The sequence below is a fragment of the Elephas maximus genome, chromosome 27, assembly GCF_024166365.1.
Source record: "Elephas maximus indicus isolate mEleMax1 chromosome 27, mEleMax1 primary haplotype, whole genome shotgun sequence".
Lineage (NCBI taxonomy): Eukaryota > Metazoa > Chordata > Mammalia > Proboscidea > Elephantidae > Elephas > Elephas maximus.
Window position 1 is genome coordinate 26,251,115 of NC_064845.1, and position 19,762 is coordinate 26,270,876.

General features: G+C 43.5%; 1 protein-coding gene and 1 long non-coding RNA gene across 6 annotated transcripts in view; one reads left to right on the forward strand and one right to left on the reverse strand.

Annotated features, from left to right (window-relative positions):
- The window catches only part of LOC126068361 (uncharacterized), a 515,560-nt gene that overhangs the window by 393,654 nt on the left and 102,144 nt on the right, over positions 1-19,762 (forward strand). The window contains exon 1 of one of the 5 annotated variants that reach the window (XR_007515638.1): positions 7,720-9,550. The exons of the other annotated variants lie outside the window; for them this stretch is intronic. This is a non-coding gene — a long non-coding RNA (uncharacterized LOC126068361). Of the gene's footprint in view, positions 1-7,719; positions 9,551-19,762 lie in introns of those variants that run through there. 5 annotated transcript variants of the gene reach the window in all.
- The window catches only part of LOC126068310 (ral guanine nucleotide dissociation stimulator-like), a 1,065,244-nt gene that overhangs the window by 294,331 nt on the left and 751,151 nt on the right, over positions 1-19,762 (reverse strand). The window lies entirely within an intron of this gene.

Genomic DNA, 19,762 nt, shown 5'->3' on the forward strand with positions numbered 1-19,762 from the left:
TTCTTCTTGAGTTAGAATTTTGTTCTACATTTTTCTTCAGCTCTGTCTGGGACCCTCTATTGTGATCCCTGTCAGAGCAGTCAGTGGTGGTAGCCAGGCAGCATCTCATTATACTGGACTCAGTATGGTGGAGGCCATGGTAGATGTGGTCCATTAGCCGTTCCAAGTAAACTTTCCCTTGTATCTTTATTTTTCTTCTTTATTCCTTGCTCCTGAAGGGGTGAGACCAGTAGAGTATCCTAAATGGCTGCTCATGGGCTTTTAAGACCCCAGATGCTACTCATTAAATAGAATGTAGAACATTTTCTTTATAAACTATGCTATTTATGCCAATTGAAGTAGATATTCCCCAAGGTCATGGTCCCCACAGCTCTTAGCCCAGCAGTTAGGTCCCTCGGGGAGTCTGGATGTGTCTATGGAGGTACCATGACCTTACCTGATATAGGTTGTGCTGGCTTCCCCAGTATTGTGTACTGTGTTACCCTTCATCAAAGTTTCCACTTATCTATTGCCTATTCAGTGTTTTTCCACCCCCACCCCTCCCCTCCCTCATAACCAACAAAGATTGTTTCTTTTTGTATGTAAACCTTTTTGTTTTGTGGTCTCATACAATCTTTGTCCTTTTGTGATTGACTTATTTCACTCAGCATAATGCCCTTCAGATCCATCCATGTTATGTGATACTTTGCAAATTCATCGTTGTTCTTTATCATTCTGTAATACTCCATTGTGTGTATGTACCACAGTTTGTTTATCCATTCACCTGTTGATGTTCATCTAGGTTGTTTCCATCTTTTTGCTATTGTGAACAGTGGTGCAGTGAACATGGTCGTGCATATGTCTATTCATGTGATGACTCTTATTTCTCTAGGTTATATTCCTAGGAGTGGGATTCCTGGATCATACGGTATTTCTATATCTAGCTTTCTAAGGAAGCGCCATATTGTTTTCCAAAATGGTTGTATCATTTTGCATTCCGACCAGTAGTGCACAAGAGCTCTGATCTCCGTGCAGCCTCTCCAACATTTGTTATTACCTGTTTGATTAATTTATGCCAGTAATGCTGGGGTGAGATGGTATCTCGTTCTGGTTTTGATTGTTGTATCTATAATGTCTAGAGATCATGAGCATTTCCTCATGCGTCTCTTGGCCCCTTGAATATCTTCTTTGGTGAAGTGTATGCTCATTTCCTTTGCCCGTTTTTTAATTGGTTTGTCTTTTTGTTGTAGAGGTGTTAGATTTTCTTGTTGATTTTTCAAATTAGACCTTTGTCTGATTTGTGATAGCCAAAAATCATTTCCCAGTCTGTAGGTTCTTTTTACTCTTTTCGTGAAGTCTTTTGATGAGCATAAGTGTTTAATTTTTAGAAGATCCCAGTTATCTGGCTTATCCTCTGGAGCTTGTGTGTTGTTGGTTGTGGTTTGTATCCTGTTGATGACCTGTATTAGGGCCTCTATGAACTTCATGGTTTTTGGCTTTATATTTAGGTCTTTGATCCATTTTGAGTTAGTTTTTGAATATGGTGTGAGGTATGGATACTGTTTCTTTTTGCAAGTGGACATCCAGTTTTGCAAGCAGCATTTGTTAAAAAGTCTGTCTTTCCCCCATTTGATGGACTTTGGACTCTTGTTGAACATCAGGTGACCGTAGGTGGATGGATTTACATCTGAGTTCTCAATTCTGTTCCATTGGTCAATGTTCTGTCATTGTACCAGTACCAGGCTGTTTTGACTACTGTAGCTGTATAGTAGGTTCTGAGGTCAGGTAGTGCAAGTCCTCCTACTTTATTCTTCTTTTTTAATAGTGATTTACTTATCTGGGGCTTCTTCCTTTTCCATATAAAGTTCATGATAAGTTTTTCCATCTCTTTAAAGAATGTTGTTGGTATTTGGATTGGTATTGCAATGTATATGTAAATTGCTTTGGGAAGAATTGTCATTTTCACCATGTTGAGTCTACCTATCCATGAGCATGGTATGTTTTTCCATTTATGTAGATTTCTTGTTTTCTTGCAGTAGTGCTTTATAGTTTTCTTTGTATAGGTCTTTTACATCCAAACATTTTATTTTTTTAAGGGCTATTACAAATGATACTGTTTTCCTGATTTCCTTTCCATTGTTGTCTTTATGGATGTATAGAAATCCTACTGATTTTTGTTTTTTTTATCTTGTATCCTGCTGCTCTGCTTAATCTTTGTATTAGTTCCAGTAGTTTTCTCATGGAGTCTTTTGGGTTTTCTATATATAGTATTATATGATCTGCAAATAGGGAGAGTTTAATTTCTTCATTGCCAATTTGGATGCCCTTTATTTTTGTTTCTTGCCTTATTGCTCTAGCTAGGACTTCTAATACAATGTTAAATAGGAGTGGTGATACAGGGCATCCTTGTCTTGTCCTGTTCTGAAGGGGAATGTTTTCAGCCTCTCCCTATTAAGAATGATGTTTGCTGTTGGTTTTGTGTATATGCCCTTTATTATGTTGAAAATTTTCCTTCCATACCTATTTTATTGAGAGTTTTTATCAGGAATGTGTGTTGGACTTTGTTGAATGCCTTTTCTGCATTGATTGAGATGATCATGTGATTCTTTCTGTTTATGTGGTGGATTACATTGATTGATTTTCTACTGTTGAACCATCCTTGCACACCTGGTATGAATCCTAATTGGTTGTGGTGTATTATTTTTTTGATGTGATGCTGATTTCTATGGGCTAGAATTTTGGTGAGAATTTTTGTGTCTATATTCATGAGATACATTGGTGTGCAATTTTTTTTTTTGGTGTCTTTGTGGGTGTGCCTGGTTTTGGTATCAGGGTTATGCTGGGTTTGTAGTATGAATTTGGGAGTATCACTTCCTTTTCTGTATTCTGAAATAGTTTGGGTAGTACTGGTGTGAGCTCTTCTCTGAATATTTGGTAGAATTCTCCAGTAAAGCCATCTGGGCCAAGGCATTTTTTTGTCAGCAGGTTTTTTTTTGTTGTTTTTTTTGTTTTTTTTTTTGCCTTTTCAATCCCTTATTATGTGTCTGTTCAAATTTTCAGCATCATTTTGTGTTAGTTTGAGGAGGAAGTGTGTTTCTAGAAATTATGTCCATTTCCTCTAGGTTTTCAAATTTGTTGGAGTATAGTTTTTCATAATACTGTGTTATGATCCTTTCTATTTCAGTTGGGTCTGTTGTAATGTACTCTATTTCCTTTCTTATTTGGGTTATTTTCCTCCTGTCCTGTTTTTCTTTTGTCAGTTTGGCCAGTGGTTTGTCGATTTTGTTGATCCTTTCAGAGAACCAACTTTTGATTTTCTTAATTCTTTCTATTCTTTTCCTATTTTCTATTTCATTTATTTCTGGTCTGATCTTTATTACTCCCTTTCTTCTGGTGTCTGTGGGCTTTTTTTTTTTTTTTTTCTGTTTGTTCAAGTTTTGTAGTTAATTTTTTTTTTTTTTTTTTTTTGGATGTGTGTATCTATTGCTGTAAATTGACCTATGAGGACTGTCTTTGGTGTGTCCCAAAGGTTTTGGTATGATATGTTTTCATTTTCATTTAATTCTAGGAATTTTTTGATTCCATCTCTGATTTCTTCTATCGCCTAGCAGTTTTTAAGAATGGTATTATTCACTTTCCATGTAACTGATTTTTTTTTCCTTAGTAATCCTGTTGTTAATTTTACTTTGATGGCATTGTGGTCAGAGAAGACAGTTTGCTTTAGATTTTGTTGAGGGTTGCTCTGTGGCCTACAATGTGGCCTATTCTGGAGAATGTCCCATGTGCATTGGAAAAGAATGTGTACTTTGCAGCTGTTGGGTGGAGTGTTCAAAATATGTCTGTGAGGGCAAGTTGGCTGATTGTGCTCTTTAGCTCTTCTATATCTCTGCTGAGTTTCTTTCTAGATATTCTGTCTGGTGTGTTGAAGTCTCCCACTCTTATTGTGGAACCGTCAATTTCTCTTTTCATTGCTCTTAGTGTTTGTTTTATGTCTTTTGGAGCCCTGTCATTGGGTGCATAGGTTTTTATTGTAGTTAAGCCTTCATGATGAATTGTCCCTTTAATCATTATATAGTGTTGGTTGGCTAGAATTTTGTTGAGACTTTTTGCATCTGTATTCATAAGGACTCTTGGTCTGTAATTTTCCTTGTTAACAATGTCTTTGCCTGGCTTTCGTATGAGGATATTGCTGGCTTCATAGCATGAATTAGGGACTATTCCTTCCTTTTCTATGTCCTGGAATAGTTTGGGTAGAATTGGTGTCAACTCTTCTCTGAATGTTTGATAGAATTTTCCAGTGAATCTGACTTGGCTGGGCCTTTTTGTTGTTGTTGTTTTTTATGACATGTTCAATTTCTTCTTTTGTTATTGGCCTGTTAAAATTTTCTACCTCTTTTGAGTTAGTTTAGCTGGGTGGTGTGTTTCTAGAAATTAGTCCATTACTTCTGGGTTTTCGGATTTGTTGGAATATTATTTTTCATAATATTCTCTTATGATCCTTTTTACCTCAGTTGGTACTGTTGTAATATCACCCATCTTATTTCTTAGTTTGATTATTTCCATCTTCTGATTTTTTTTCCTTTTTTAGTTTTGGCCAGTGGTTTTTCAGTTTTATTGAACCTCTCAAAGAACCAACTTCTAGTCTTGTTGATTCTTTCTATTTTTTGTTTTCTTTTCTGTTTCATTCTTTTCTGCTCTGATTTTTATTATTGTTTTTGTTCTGTTGAATGGCGACTCCTTTTGCTGCTTCTTTTCTATTTGTTTGAGTTGTAGAGTTAAACTATTGATTTTGGTCCTTTCTTTTTTATTGATGCATACATACTCTGACCACTACTTTTGCTGTATCCTAAAAGTTTTTGTTGTGTTTTCGTTATCATTTTTGTTATTGTACTTTAGATGAAGGTTTACAGAGCAAACTAGTTTCTCATTATACAATAAGTACACATATTTTTTTGTGACATTGTTTGCCACCCTCACAACATATCAACAGTCTCCCCTTCTCCACCTTGGGTTCCCCATTACCAACTTCCCTGTCCCCTTCTGCCTTCTAGTCCTTACCCCTGGACTGGTGTGCTGAATTAGTCTCATTTTGTTTTATGGGCCTGTCTAATCTTTGGCTGAAGTGTGAACCTCAGGAATAAATTCAGTACTAAATGTGCCTGGGGACCATAGTCTCATGGTTTCTCCAGTGTCTGTCAGATCAGTAAGCCTGGTCTTTTTTTGGAGTTAGAATTCTGTTCTACATTTTTCTCCAGATCTGTCCAGGACCCTCTAATGTGATCCCTGTCAGAGCAGTTGGTGGTGGTAGCTGGGCACCATCTAGTTGTGCTGGACTCAGTCTCGTGGAGGCTGTGGTAGTTGTTTTCCATTAGTCCTTTGGACTTATCTTTCCTTTGTGTCTTTGGTTTTCTTCATTCTCCCTTGCTCCAGATGGAGACCCCAGACACTACTCATGAAGTAGAATGTAGACTATTTTCTTTGTAAAGTATGTTGTGCTAATTGAGGTAGATGTCCCCTGAGACCATAGTCCCCAGCCCTCAGCCCAGTAATTTGGTCCCTCAGGGAGTTTGGCTGTGTCTATGAAGCTTCCATGACCTTGCCCTGATCAAGTAGAGGTGACATCCCCAGTATTGTGTACTGTCTTACCCTTCGCTAAAGTTACCACTTATTTATTGTCTAGTTAGTGTTTTTCCATACTGACTCTTCCCCTCCCTAGTAACCATCAGAGATTGTTTGTTTGTGTTTGTAAACCTTTTCGTGAGTTTTTATAATAGTGGTCGCATGGAATATTTGTCCTTTTGTGACTGACTGATTTCACTCAGCATAATACCCTCCAGATTCATCCATGTTGTGAGGTGTTTTGCAGATTCATCATTGTTCTTTATCGTTGGGTAGTATTCCACTGTGTGTATGTACCATAGTTTGTTTATCCATTCATCTCTTGATGGGCACTTAGGTTGTTTCCGTCTTTTAGCTATTAGGAATAATGCTGCAGTGAACATGGATGTATGGATGTGCATCTGTCTATTTGTGTGATAGCTCTTTTTTCTCTAGGATATATTCCTAGGAGTGAGAGTGCTAGGATGTGTGGCATTTCTATTTCTAGCTTTTTAAGGAATCCCCATATTTTCCAAAATGGTTATACTATTTTATGTTCCCACTAGCAATGAATAAGAGTTCCAAGCTCCCTGCATCCTCTCCATTTGTTATTTTGTTTTTTTTTTTTATTATTATTGACAGAAATGTCAGGGTGAGATGGTATCTTATTGTAATTTTGATTTCCATTTCTCTAATGGCTTTTTTTTTTTTAATGGCTAGTGAGTGTGAGCATTTCCTCATGTGTCTGTTAGCTGCCTGAGTATCTTCTTTGGTGAAGTGTGTGTTCATATCCTTTGCCCATTTTTAAATTGAATTGTTTGTCTTTTTGTTGTAGAGGTGTTGGATTTTCCTATAGATTTTCGAGATGAGATCTTTGTAGGAATTGTCATAGCCAAAACCTTTTTCCCAGTCTGTAGGCTGTCCTTTTACTCTTTTGGTGAAATCTTTTTATTATTACCATTTTTTCTTATCGTGCTTTAGGTGAAAGTTTACAGCTCAAGTCAATTTCTCATTCAAAAATTTGTATACTTATTGTTTTTGACATTGGCTGCTGTCCTGACAATGTGACAGCACCCTCTGTCTTTCCAGCCTGGGTTCCCTGTGTCCATTTGTCCAGTTCCTGTCCGTTCTGGCCTTCTTGTCTTGCTTTTTGACAGGAGCTGCCCATTTGGTCTCGTATATCTGATTGAACTAAGCAGCGTGTTCCTCACATGTATTGTTTTTTGTTTCATAGCCCTGTCCATTCTTTGTCTGAAGAATAGGCTTTGGGGATGGTTTCAGTTCTGGGATACAGAGCATCCGGGGGCCCTAGTTTCTGGGTTCCTACAGTCTCTGTCAGATGGTTAAGTCTGGTCTTTTTACATGAATTTGAATTCTGTTTTACATTTTTCTCCTGCTCTGTCCAAAGACCCTCTGTTATGTTTCCTATCAGGGTGGTCGTTGGTGGTAGTCAAGCACCATCTAGTTCTTCAGGTCTCAGGCTGGTGAAATCTTTGGTTCATTTGGTCCTTTAGTCCTTTGGGCTAATATTTTCCCTGCGTCTTTGGTTTCCTTCATTCTCTTTTGCTATGAGTGGGATGGGCCCAATCAGTGGATTTTAGATGGCCGCTCACAAGCTTTAAGACCGCAGATGCTACTCACCAAAGTGTGATGTTGAACATTTTTTATTTATAAAGTATGTTATGGCAGTTGACCCAGATGTCCCCCAAAACTATGATCCCCAGACCCCACTCCAAGCTACTCTGTCCCTCAAAGTGGATGTGTCTAGGAAACTTCTTTACTTTTGTTTTGGTCCAGTTGTGCTGACTTCCTCTTTATGGTGTGTTGTCCTTCCCCTCATCGAAGTTGATCCCTGTCTACTATCTAGTTAGCAGTTTCCCCTACCCCTTCCTCCCCACCCTTGTAGCCGTCAGAGAATCCTTTTTTCTATTTAAATGTTTTCTTGAGTTCTTATAATAATGGTCTCATATAATATTTGTTCTTTTGTGACTGAGTTATTTCACTCAGCATAATGCCTTTCAGATTCATCCATGTTGTGAGGTATTTCACGGATTCATCGTTGTTACTTATCGCTGATAATATTCCATTGTATGTACCATAATTTCTTTATTTATTCTTTTAATGACGGGCATTTAGGTTGTTTCTATCTTTTTGGTATTGTGAATAATGCCACAGTGAACATGGATGTGCAAATGTCTATTCATGTGACAGCTCTTATTTAGCGAACCGAAGATAGGCAGGTCAAAGAGCAGGGCTTTTGCTCACAGGTTGTGAAGGCTGATGAATCCCAAGATTGGCAGATAAGTTGCTAGCTTAAGTCCCAAGAACCAGAGGTCAGATGAACGCGAGGTGGGTGTAGGGTCCAGAACCAGCCAAAAACCTTGGTGAGGCAAGCAGGGAGGAAGTAGGCATCGGAGGGAGGAGTGATGAAGGCTCAGAAGGCAGTGAACTGCCACATGCCCTGCACCCACTGATACCACTCAGCAGATTCCATCACGGGGGTGATTACATACCAAATTTCAACAGGGAATTGATCACAACGCTATAGAATTGCCAAAACACTGATAATCATGGCCCACCCACAGTTGACACGCCACTATCACAGTCCAGTGCTTGTCAACTTGGCACCAGTACACATCTTCCCAAACCATACAAAATCTCTGAATAAAGACAATTACAGAGTCACACCTGCACCTAACATGAAACAACTAACACACGTCCATCCAAAAACACACTAGCCCTGCTTACGTCTTGTATATTATAAGTGAAGAAGACAAAAATATTTGCTGCACACAGAGAAAGCAGAAATACTCATAACAATTACAGTCCTTGTTTCTGCAACTGGTCACATGGCTGTAATTGGTATTTAGAACTACCTTCTACCACCACGCATTCCATATTCCCTTTACCTTCAGCAAGCACCTCAGCAGGTCATGGTTTTTGCCTGGTGGGATGACCCAAACCTTCATTCCTGAAGGTTCTGGGCCATTAGTAGTCATGTCAGAATTAGGTTGCTGTAGTTTTCCATTGACTTTAATCACAGGGCATGGTAGTACTAAGAGATGCCCTAAGGGATCTCCTGAATTCCAGGTGTAGTCTTCTTTTCTTCCATTATGTAATATCAATCCAATTTCTTCTTGGTAATCAGGATCAGTCACATCAGCCAGTATGGTAACTCTCTTCCTTGCCTGTTGATCCAGAGGCATAAGGAGCCCAAAGTGGCCAGGTGGCATTCTTAGATTCCAGTTCAGTGGAATCAGTGATGTGTCTACAGATGGGAGCATCCCTCCCTTTGGAACTAAGACCTCTAGACCTGCAAAGCATAAGGTTGCAGAGATAGGAAGCAAAAATCTTATGAGTGGATCACTAGGGGTAATAGTGAGTGGTGCCACTTCCATTTCTACCCCTTGATTCCTGGACCCATGAATTCTGGTTACGGGAGAAACAGCATCATATATTGGACTCTGGTTTGGAGCATATGGAGCCTCCTGGACAACACTGCCTCAAACCTGCAAGGTATTGCCACCCGCCTAGCACTGTAATTGTGACTTTAGGAGGCCATTCCATTGTTCTATCAAACCAGCTTCTTCGGAATGATGGGGAACATGGTAAGATTAGTGAATTCCATGAGCGTGGGCCTACTGTGCTTCATTTGCTGTAAAGTCAGTCTCTTGATCAGGGAGAATGCTGTATCTGATACCACAGTGGTGAGTAAGACATTGTGCAAGTTCACGGAGTAGTTTTGGCAGAAGCATTGCATATTGGGAAGGCAAATCCTTATCCAGAATAAGTGTCTATTCCATTAAGAAGAAAGCACTGCCTTTTCCATGATGGAGGTAGTCCAATGTAATCAACTTGCCACCAGGTTCTTGGCTGATCACTTCAAGGGATGGTGCCATATCGGGGGCTCAGTGTTGGCCTGTGCTGCTGGTAGATTGGATGCTCAGCAGTGGCTGTAGCCAAGTCAGCCTTGGTGAGTAGAAGTCCATGTTGTTGGTTCCATGCATAACCTCCATCCCTGCCACCAGTGCCACTTTGTTCATGAGCCCATTGAACAATGACGGGAGTAGCTGGGGAAAGAGATGACTGGTTTCCATGGAACACATCATCCTATCCGTTTGATTTTTAAAATAACCCCCTGTTGAGGCCACCCTTTGGTGAGCATTCACATGAGACACAAATATCTTCACTTCTTCATTCCATTCAGAGAGGACTATCCACATACCTCTTCCCCGTAAATCCTGGTCTCACAATTTTCCAATCATGTTCCTTCCAATTCCCTGATCATCTAGCCAAAGCATTGGCCACAGCCCGTAAATCAGTATACAGTGTCACATCTGGCCGTTTCTCCCTCCAAACAAAGTGGACAACCAGGTGCACTGCTTGAAGTTCTGCCCATTGGGAGGATTTCCCTTCAGCACTGCCCTTTAGGGAGGTCCCAGAAAGGGGGTGTAGTGCTGCCACTGTTCACTTCTGAGTGGTATCTGCATATTGCACAGACTCACCTGTAAACCAGGCACAAGTTTCTCTTTTTCATTCAACTGATCAGAAGGAACTCCCCATGAGGCCGTAGGTGCAGACTGGGAGATGGAAGGTAGTGTGATAGGAATAGAGACCGTGGGCATTTAGGCTATTTCATCATGCAACTTACTCCTGCTTTCAAGTCCTGCTTGGGCCCGATCTTGTATGTACTGTTTCCATTTAATGATGGAGTGCTGCTGTGTGTATCCAACTTTATGGTTCTGTGGGTCATACGCCACCCAGTTCAAGATGGGCAGCTCAGCCTGTATGGTGACTTGGTGGCCCGTGGTTAAGTGTTCAGTTTCTACTAAGGCTTAGTAAGAAGCCGAAAGCTGTTTCTCAAAAGGAGAATAATTATCTGCAGAGGATGGCAGGGCTTTGCTCCAAATCCTGAGGGCCTGTGTGGTGGTTCACCAGTAGGGGCTTGCTAAAGACTCCAAACAGAATCTCTGTTTGCCACTGACAGTTGAAGCACCATTGCATGAGCTGGATCATACGGTCCAAGTGGCAGAGCGGCTTGCACAGCAGCCTGAACCTGTTGCAGAGCCTTCTCTTGTTTTGGGCCCCATTCAAAACTAGCAGCTTTTCCAGTCACTTGATAAATAGGCTGGAGTAGCATGCCTAAATGATAGATATGTTGTTTCCAAGTTCCAAAGAGATACACTAGGCATTGTGCCTCCTTTTTAATTGTGGGAGCGACCAGATGCAATAACTTACCCTTCACTTTAGAAGAAATATCTCAACGGGCCCCATACTGCTGGACCCCTAAAAATTTCATTTAGATAGTAGGTGCCTGAATTTTTATGGGATTAGTTTACCACCCTCTAGCAGCCAAATGTTTTACTAATAAGTCCAAAGTCATTGATACTTCTTCCTTACTAGGTGCAACCAGCATAATATCATCCATTTAGTGGACCAGTGTGACATCTTTCCAGAGGGCAAGGCAAGCAAGGTCCCTGTGGACTAAATTATGACACAGGGCTAGAAAAGTCATGGAGCGCGGAGGCAGGCAACTGAGGGTGCACTGCTGGCCTTGCCAGCTGGAAGCAAACTTCTGATGGTCCTTCCAAACAGGCATGGAAAAAAAGGCATTAGCCAGGTCAATAGCTGCACACGAGTTACCAGGACAAGTATTAATTTGCTCAAGCAATGAAACTACATCTGGAACAGCATCTGCAATTGGAGTCACAACCTGGTTAGGTTTTTGATAATCTACTGTCATTCTCCAAGAGCCATCTGTTTTTTGCACAGGCCAGATAGGCGAGTTGAATGGGGGATGTGGTGAGACTCACCACCCCTGCATCCTTCAAGTCCTTGATGGTGGCAGTAATGTCTGCATTTCCTCCCGGAATGCAGTATTGCTTTTGGTTTACTATTTTCCTAGGTAGGGGTAGTCGTAATGGCTTCCACTTGGCTTTTCTTACCAAAATACCCCTTTCTTCATTTGCTGGGGATTCAGTGTGGGACTTCTGCAGGCTGTAGAGTATATCTATTCCAATACTGTCTTCTGGAACTGGGAAAATCACTATGGGGAGATTTGGGGACCCAGTGGACCTACCGTGAAACAAACATGAGCCAACACTCCATTAATAAACTGACCTCTGTATGTTCCCACCCTGACTGATGGGCTACAATGCTGTTTTGGGTCTCCTGAAATCAGTGTCAGATCAGAGCTAGTATCTAGTATTCCCCAAAAAGTCTGATTATTTTCTTTTCTCCAGTGAAAAGTCACTCTCATAAAAGGTTGTCGATTCCTTTGGGGAAGGCTAGGAGAGAGATTAACAGTATAAATTTTTGGCAGTCTTTCCTCATGGGGACCTGGCCTTCCCTTCATTGAAGGGATTGTGGATATTCAAATTGGCTCAAGCGTGGGAGTTGACTGAGTGCAATTTGAGTTAGGCTGCTGTTCACCTGACCTAGAATTCATCCGTTTGTACAGATCAAGTATATATTTAGTAGATTGCCTATCTCTTTCACTCCTAGGGACACCATGAGTTAGTAGTCGTAAGTGTATATGAGTCAGACTATCCTGATTACTGCTTTGATTCTGCTGTCTGTTACTGTAACCACACCCACCTTGTCTTTGTCCACTTTGTCAATTCAGTGCAACCACTTGGCTCCCACTATTACAGGGTCCAGTCAGCCCCATTGTGTTTAGCTGTCTTAATTCAGTTAGGGCAGTTCCCACTGTCAAATCTGACTTACATAAAATAGCAATCACAGCAGTCTTCAAGGATGCTGGATTTCCCTTCACAAATTTGTTCCTCATAGTTGTGGTAAAAGTGTGTTCTCTGGGCATCCATGAGTGGGTGTGTAGGTTTAACCTGATAAATCCACCTTAGTATGCCAATTTCCCTAAGCCTTTGAATACCTTCTTGTACAGTATACCAAGGAAGGTCTGGTACTTCAGCTTGATTTAGTGCAGGCCACTGCGTAATGCATGCTTCAGCAACCCAACCAAAGGAACTATTAGATCTTTTCCTGTCTTCTCAAGCTAAAACACTGAATGGAGAATGTGTGCTTAGCGGACCCATATCAGTAAACTCAGACTGATCCATCATTATGTTCCTTGCAGCATTATCCTGCACCCTTAATAACCATTCCCACACCTATTGCCCTGGTTCCTATTTGTACATATTAGAAAAGTCAAGCAGTTCTGTTGGAGTGTAGCGTACCTCCTCCTGGGTCACAGTTTGTACTTCACCTTTTTGGGGCTCTCTGGGACTTAAATCTAGTTATAGGTCTAGGAGCCAGAATCAGTAGTGTGGAATTGTTTTGAGAACATTCAGTATTGTGTTATAAAGCACCTGCCTCAGATGATGCCCCAGGCAATGACTTAGGCAAGGGCTCTTTAGAGGCACCTGGGCTAGGGCTAATCTCATTAGATGGAAGAGGAGAGGATAATGGTTTTACTGGGCAGAGTGGTGTAGCAGACACACATGACGTCATCTCTTCAGATGGAAGTGGTTCTATAGGAAGGTGTGATTAAATGAAATTTAGGGGCTCAGTGTCTCCAACTTTCTAATTATCTGCCCGTATGTCCCCATCCCAAGTTTCAGGATCTCATTTCTTCCCAATGAATGCCCTCACTTGAACTTCAGATACCTCTTGAGGCTGGCAATTGAAGTGGTGTTGTAATTCAGCCACTCTTACAATAAGACTCTTTTTTGGTTTTTGGCAATATCAGCAGTGTTGCTACAAGAAATAAGGCTTTCTTTCAAAGCAGAAGTAGAAACTTTGAGGTTGTTTATGCTGCACTTGAGCGTTGACACCGAAGCCCTGAGCGAACGTCTTTCTTTCACCAGTTCGTCTAGTGAAACTAGGACCAGCCAACCAGCTTCCTTAAACATCTCATTATGAGAAAATTGTTGAAAGGTATCATATATGCAATCACTCCAAGCCTCACCTTTTTCCAATACCTAATCTTTGGTGGTGATAATTTGCATATTTGAATTGCCACCTCATGCCGTGGATTAGCAGTGCCCTCTTTACTAATGAAAGCAGAGTCATCAACATCTTTGACTCTGAGCAGACTTGAGAGCTAATTTAGAAAACTCATCCTTACAATTTTGTTTCTCTAGAACCACTCTCAGTACCAAATGTCTTAGGCTGGGTTCTCTAGAGAAGAAAAACTAGAATAGTGTATAAATATATATAAAGAGAGATTTACATGTGGGAAACAGCTTACATGATTGTAGAGCTGCAAGTCTGTGGATCAGGATAGAGGCTTCTCCTGATTCATGTAGCCACAGGGGCTGGCAAACCCAAGATTAGCAGGCTGGAGAGCAAGGCTCTTGCTCACAGGCTGTGAATGATGGTGAATCCCAAGATCAGTAGGTAAGCTTCTAGCTCCAGACCCAAGAACTGGAGGTCAGAGGAACAAGAGACAGGTACAGGATCCAGAACAAGCCACGAACCTTGGCAAGATGAGCAAAAAGGAAGTAGGTAGTAGAGGGCAAAAAGATAAAGGCTGAGGGGGAAGTGAGCCACCACAGGCTCTACCTGCACTGATACTACTCAGAAGATTCCATTATGGGGGTGATCACATACGAAATTTCAACAGGGAAGTGATCACAACATCAGACAACTGCCAAAACATTGAGAATCATAGCCTAGCCAAGTTGACACATTCTTAACCATCACACGTGCCCCGTGATTAAAGTCAGTGGAAAATTACAGCAACTCCGTTCTGAAATGACTACTAATGGCCCAGACCCTTTAGGAATGACAGTTTGGGTCACCCCACCAGGCAGAGAGCCACGACCAGCTGAGGTGCTTGCTGAGGACAGGGAATATGGGATGGGTGGTGGAAGGAGGTAGTTCCAAATAGTAGTTATGGCCACGTGATCAGTTGCAGAAATGAGGGCTGTAACAGTTAAGAGTATTTCTGCTTTGTATGTGTGCATCAAGTATTTTTGTTTTCTCCATTTATATAAAATATAAGATGTAAACAGAGCTAGTGCAGTTTTGGTTGTATGTGTGTTCGTTGTGTCATGTTAGGCACAAGAATGACGTTGTAATTGTCTTTATTCAGAGATTATGTATGGTTGAAGGACATGTTTACAGGTGCCGAATTGATAAGGGGTGAACTGTGATAGTTAAGATTGTGTGTCAACTTGGCGGTGCCATGATTCTCAGAGTTTGGGCAGTCATGTTGTGGTCACTTCTCTGTTGAGATTTGATATGTGATCACCCCAATGGTGCAATATGCTGTGAATAGCCAGTTGCTTGAAGGGGAGTTTCCTTGGGTGTGTGGTCTGCATCCAATGTGTGCAGACATTCTGGCAGGGCTCTGGGGCTTTTGCTTGCTCGGGACTTCAGCTGACTGTTTACCTACAGTCTTGCCTGCCGATGTTGGGATTGGTTGATCTTCACAGCCTGTGAGCAACACCTGTGTTCTCCAGCCTGCTGATATTGGGTTCACCAGCACCTGAGGCTACAGGGATCAGGAGAGGCCTCTATCCTGACCCACAGACTTGGGATGTTATGGCCTGTAAAACCATGTGAGCCATTTTCTTGATATAAATCTCTCTCTCTCTATGTATCTTTATACATTTTACTGGTTTTGCTTCTTTAGAGAATGCTCCCTATGTCAGAGCATTCACACAAGATATAAATATCTTCACTTCTTTGGCCTGTTCAGAGAGCTCTGTCACATGCCACTTTTTCGTACTTCCTTAGCTCCAAATTTCCAATCATGTTCCTTCCAAGTCCCTGGCTATCCAGTCAAAAAATTGGCCACAACCCACGACTCAGTGTACTATTGCATATCTGGCCATTTATCCTTGCAAGTAAAGTGAAAACTCATGTGCACTGATTGAAGTTCTGCCTATTGAGAGGCTATCCCCTCACCACTGTCCTTCAGGGAGTTCCCAGAAAGGGGCTGTAGTGCTTTGCTGCCACTTTCCACGTTCAGATGGTGCCTGCATATCATGCAGAAAAACATCTGTAAACCAGACACCAGTTTTCTCTTCCTCAGTCAACTGATCATGAGGCCATAGATGAAGACGAGGAAAGGGCAGGTAATGTAACAGGAGTGGAGACCATGGGCATTTGGGACGTTTCCTCATGTGACTTACTTGAGCCTTCAGGTCCTGCTCAGGCGTGGTATGATAGATACCACTTGCATTTAATGATGGAGTGCTGCTGAGCACATCCAGGTTTATGGCTCTGTTTGTCAGACAACATGCAGTTCATGATGGGCAGCTAAGGCGCGTGGTGACTTGGTGTTCCACGGTTAAGTGATCAGTCTCTACTAAGGCTCTGTAACAAGCCAAAACCTGTTTCTCAAAAGGAGAGTAATTAAACACGGAGGATGGCAGGGCTTTGCTCCAAAATCCTAAGGATCTGCACTGTGATGCACCAATAGGGGCATGCCAGAGACTCCAAAGAGCATCTCTATCTGCCACAGACACTTCCAGAACTGTTGGTTCTGCCAGATCATGTGGCCCACGTGGCAGAGCAGCTTGGACATCAGCCTGAACCTGTTCCAAAGCTTTCTCTTGTTGTGGGCCCTGCTCAAAACTAGCAGCTTTTCAAGTCATGTGATAAGTAGGCTGGAATAGCACACCCAAATGAGGGATGTGATGCCTCCAGAATCCAAAGAGGCCGAACAAATGTTGTGCCTCTTTTTTGGTTGTCGGAAGGGCAAGATATATCAGCTTACCTTCCACTTCACAAGGAATATCTCAACATGCCCCACTCCACTGGAGCCCTAGAAATTTCACTAAGATGTAGGCACCTGAATTTTTGTCGCAATAATTTTCCACCCTCTAGCATGCAAAGGTCTTATCAATAAGTTTAGAGTATTGATACTTCTTTCTTACGAGGTTGTCAGCATAATGCCATTAATGTAATGGACCAGTATGACGTCTTTTGGAAGGGAAAAGTGATCAAGTTCCCTGTGGACTGAATTATCACATAGGGCTTGAGAGTTGATATTGCCCCGAGAAAAACTAGTGAAGGTGTATTGCTGGCCTTACCAGCTGAAGGCAAACTGCTTCTGGTGGCCCTTTAAAACAGGGAGAGAGAAAAAGGCATTGGCCAGATGCATACCCCAGAAGATATATTAATTTTCAGGCCACATCCCCAAGGAAAATTCTCTTCCAACTCATTGGCTGCTCACATCAGATCACAAAATGGAGGATGATTACATAACTTCTGCCATATCCCTGAGAGTAATGGCCTACACAAGTTGACACATAACATGAACCATCATAGTGGTGATGAAAGTGTTCTGAAGTAGATGCTGGTGATGGTTGAATAGGATTATGAAACTAGGTAAAGCAGTGTATGGCACATTTTAAAGATATCAAAACAAAAGTTTATTTAAGAAGAACTCTACCAATTAATATAGTATAAGCTATAAAGTATAAATTGAGCTGGAAAAATACTAGAACAAAAGCAAAAAAGGTACCCACTGAGGTGAGAAGAAGAAAATGTCTGGTTCTGAGGCTGATGTTCCCTGGCTGTGAATGAGGAGCTGCTGTGGAGGAGGTAGGGCAACTGGCTCTGCCTCTGGTGCCCGAGGCAGAGCTAGAGGTGAAGGATTTATTAGCCTGTGGGGCTCCAGTGTTGAAGGAGTAGCAGGAGGATCGATATCAGCTGTTTGTCCGTGAGCCAGCTGGAGGTGGCCCAGGATGGAAATCCACCCCTCCAGCTGACTCTTTGTCTAGTGCCATCACTGGAACTGGTGATGAAATACCTGGTGCTCTAAGGACTTCCGGTGTTGGTGTAGGAGCAGGTGGTTGAGGAACCATTTCTGTAGGTGGCCCAGGATGGGAATCGAGCCCTCCATCAGGCTCTTCTCCTGGTGCCCGGGCCAGAGATCGAGATGGAGGGCTTTGGGGTACAGTGAGCTCTGGTGTTGGTAGAGGAACAGGAGTAGGATTGACATGAGCCAGTGGTCCAGGAGCCAGCTCTGGATGTAGCCCAGGATAAGAATCTGATCTCCCAGCTGGCTCTCCATTTTCTGCCAGTGTTGGAGCTGGTGATGGTGCTCTGTGGAGCTCCAGTGTTAGCCCAGGTGCATGATGGACCTCAGCAGGCGGTCCAGGAGCTCCTTATGGTCTTGACCCAGGGTGAGAATCCGTTCTTTCAGCAGGTTCTCTGTCAGGTGCCAGTGCTGAACTTGGTGACAGAGGACCTGTTGTCGTACCCAGCTCCAGTGTTCCTGCAAGAGTGGGATCTGACTCAAGAAGTAGTCCTTGAGTGTGTTCTGGAAGTTGCCCACGGTAAAAATCCAGCTCTGCTGCGTGCTGTCCATCTGGTGATGGGATAGGTGGTGCTCTATTGAGCTTCGGTGTTGGTATAGGATCAAGATCGACCTCACCACATGGTCCAGGACCCGGCTCATGCGGTGGCCCCGGTTAAGAATCAGAATCTCCAGCGGCCTATCCATGTGCTGCCAGAGCTGAAGCTCGTGACAGAATAGCTGTTGCTCTGTCGACGTCCTATGTTGGAGCAGGAGCTGGATCGCCGTCAGCTGGTGGTCCAGAATCCGGTTCTGGAGGTGGCTCAGAATGGGTATGCACCTCTCCATCTGACTCTCCACCTGATGCTGGTGATGCAGCTGTGGAAAGACCTGGGCTACGTCAAGCTCCAGTGTTGGAAGAGGAGCAGGAGCAGGATGGACGATAGCCGGTGGTCCAGGAACCGGTTCTGGAGGTGGCCCAGGATACGAATCTGAGCCTCCAGCTGGCTCTTCGTCAGGGTCCACTGCAGGAGCTGGTGATGGAATCAGTGGTGCTCTGTGGAGCTCTGGTTTTGGTGCAGGAGCAGGATCAACCTCACCAGGTGGTACAGGGGCCGGTTCTGGAGGTAGCCCAGGATGAGAATCCCACCCTTCAGGCAGCTCTGGGTGTGGTGGAAGTGAAGGAGCTGGTGATGGAATAGCTGGTGCTCTCTGCAGCTCCGGTGTTGGAGCACCAACAGGATCAGAATTGACATCAGCCGGTGGTCCAGGAGCCAGTTCTGGAGGTGGCCCAGGAGAGGGGTCCGCCCCTCCTGCCAGCTCTCCATGTGGTGCCAGTGCTGGAGCCGATGACATAATGGGTGGTGCACTACGGCTCTTTGGTGCTGCTACAGGAGCAAAATGTACCCCAGGAAATTGTCCAGGAGCTGGTTCTTGGGGCAAAGTTAGCTCTCGAGCCCCTTTGACAATTGGCGCTGGCCCCGGCTCTGGAGCTGCAAGAGGAGAAAGGTTCACCAACATGGCTGCCTTTCCTCATGCCTTGCCAATGATGGAAAACACCCACTGCCACGAAGAGAAGCCCATTCCCAAGATTTCCACCCCAGGAAGTCTTCCCAGACTGTAGTCCACCAGAGGAGGTCCTGAAGTTACTCTGAGCTCTGGCTCAAACCCAAACTCTGGGGGTCTTCCCATATCCTCCTCACAAGCTCACATGCAGCCATCCCCAGTGTTCCTCACCCTCTGGCTCTGCCTCAGTGACCTCCATTTGATCCAGGTGTGCCAAGAGAAGTTGGGCCCCGCGCTCCAGATGTGAGCCTGGCATGTTCACCTGCACATACTCCACCACGAGCTTTAGACAGGGGAAGTCCGGGGGCTGATTGAAATCCTCCACGTATTCCTTCAGCCATGTGTCCAGGATATAAGAGATGGCTCTGGGGGGTGGGTGGTGATGAGCAGGGTCAGAGGCCTGGCTTTTCCCGCCACACTGCTTTCCCAGGAAACCCCTGCAAGGGGCCAGTCCCTGTTTCTGTCCCTGACTTTCCAAAGGTCAGCATCACCCTGCACAGGCCCTGCGGCTGCCCTGACAGTGGCAGGCCTGGTCACTGACAGGAGGCTAGCACAGAGGCTTGTCCCAAGGAGCTCCCATCAATGGTCTGATGAACTCTCCCTCCTAGGGAGTCTGAATTACATCCTTTTCTGTCCCTGGCGCTCTCCCCACTGAACAGTAATCCTCTAAGGGCACAGGGATGCGTGTCTGCATGTTCACCTCACAGCCTGGCAGACAGTAGTGCTCCAGGATTATCTGATGCTGGGCGACACACAGAGTCCATCCCCTGACCCAGGTGCCCAGGCCATAGGGCCCCTCCTCTGGAGCGTGTGAACCAGCTTGCTGTCTGGTTCTCTGCACGTGTGTGAGCATCTCTTCTCCCATGGACACTGTTCTCCCCTGGGACAGGGGCCCCACATGCAGCT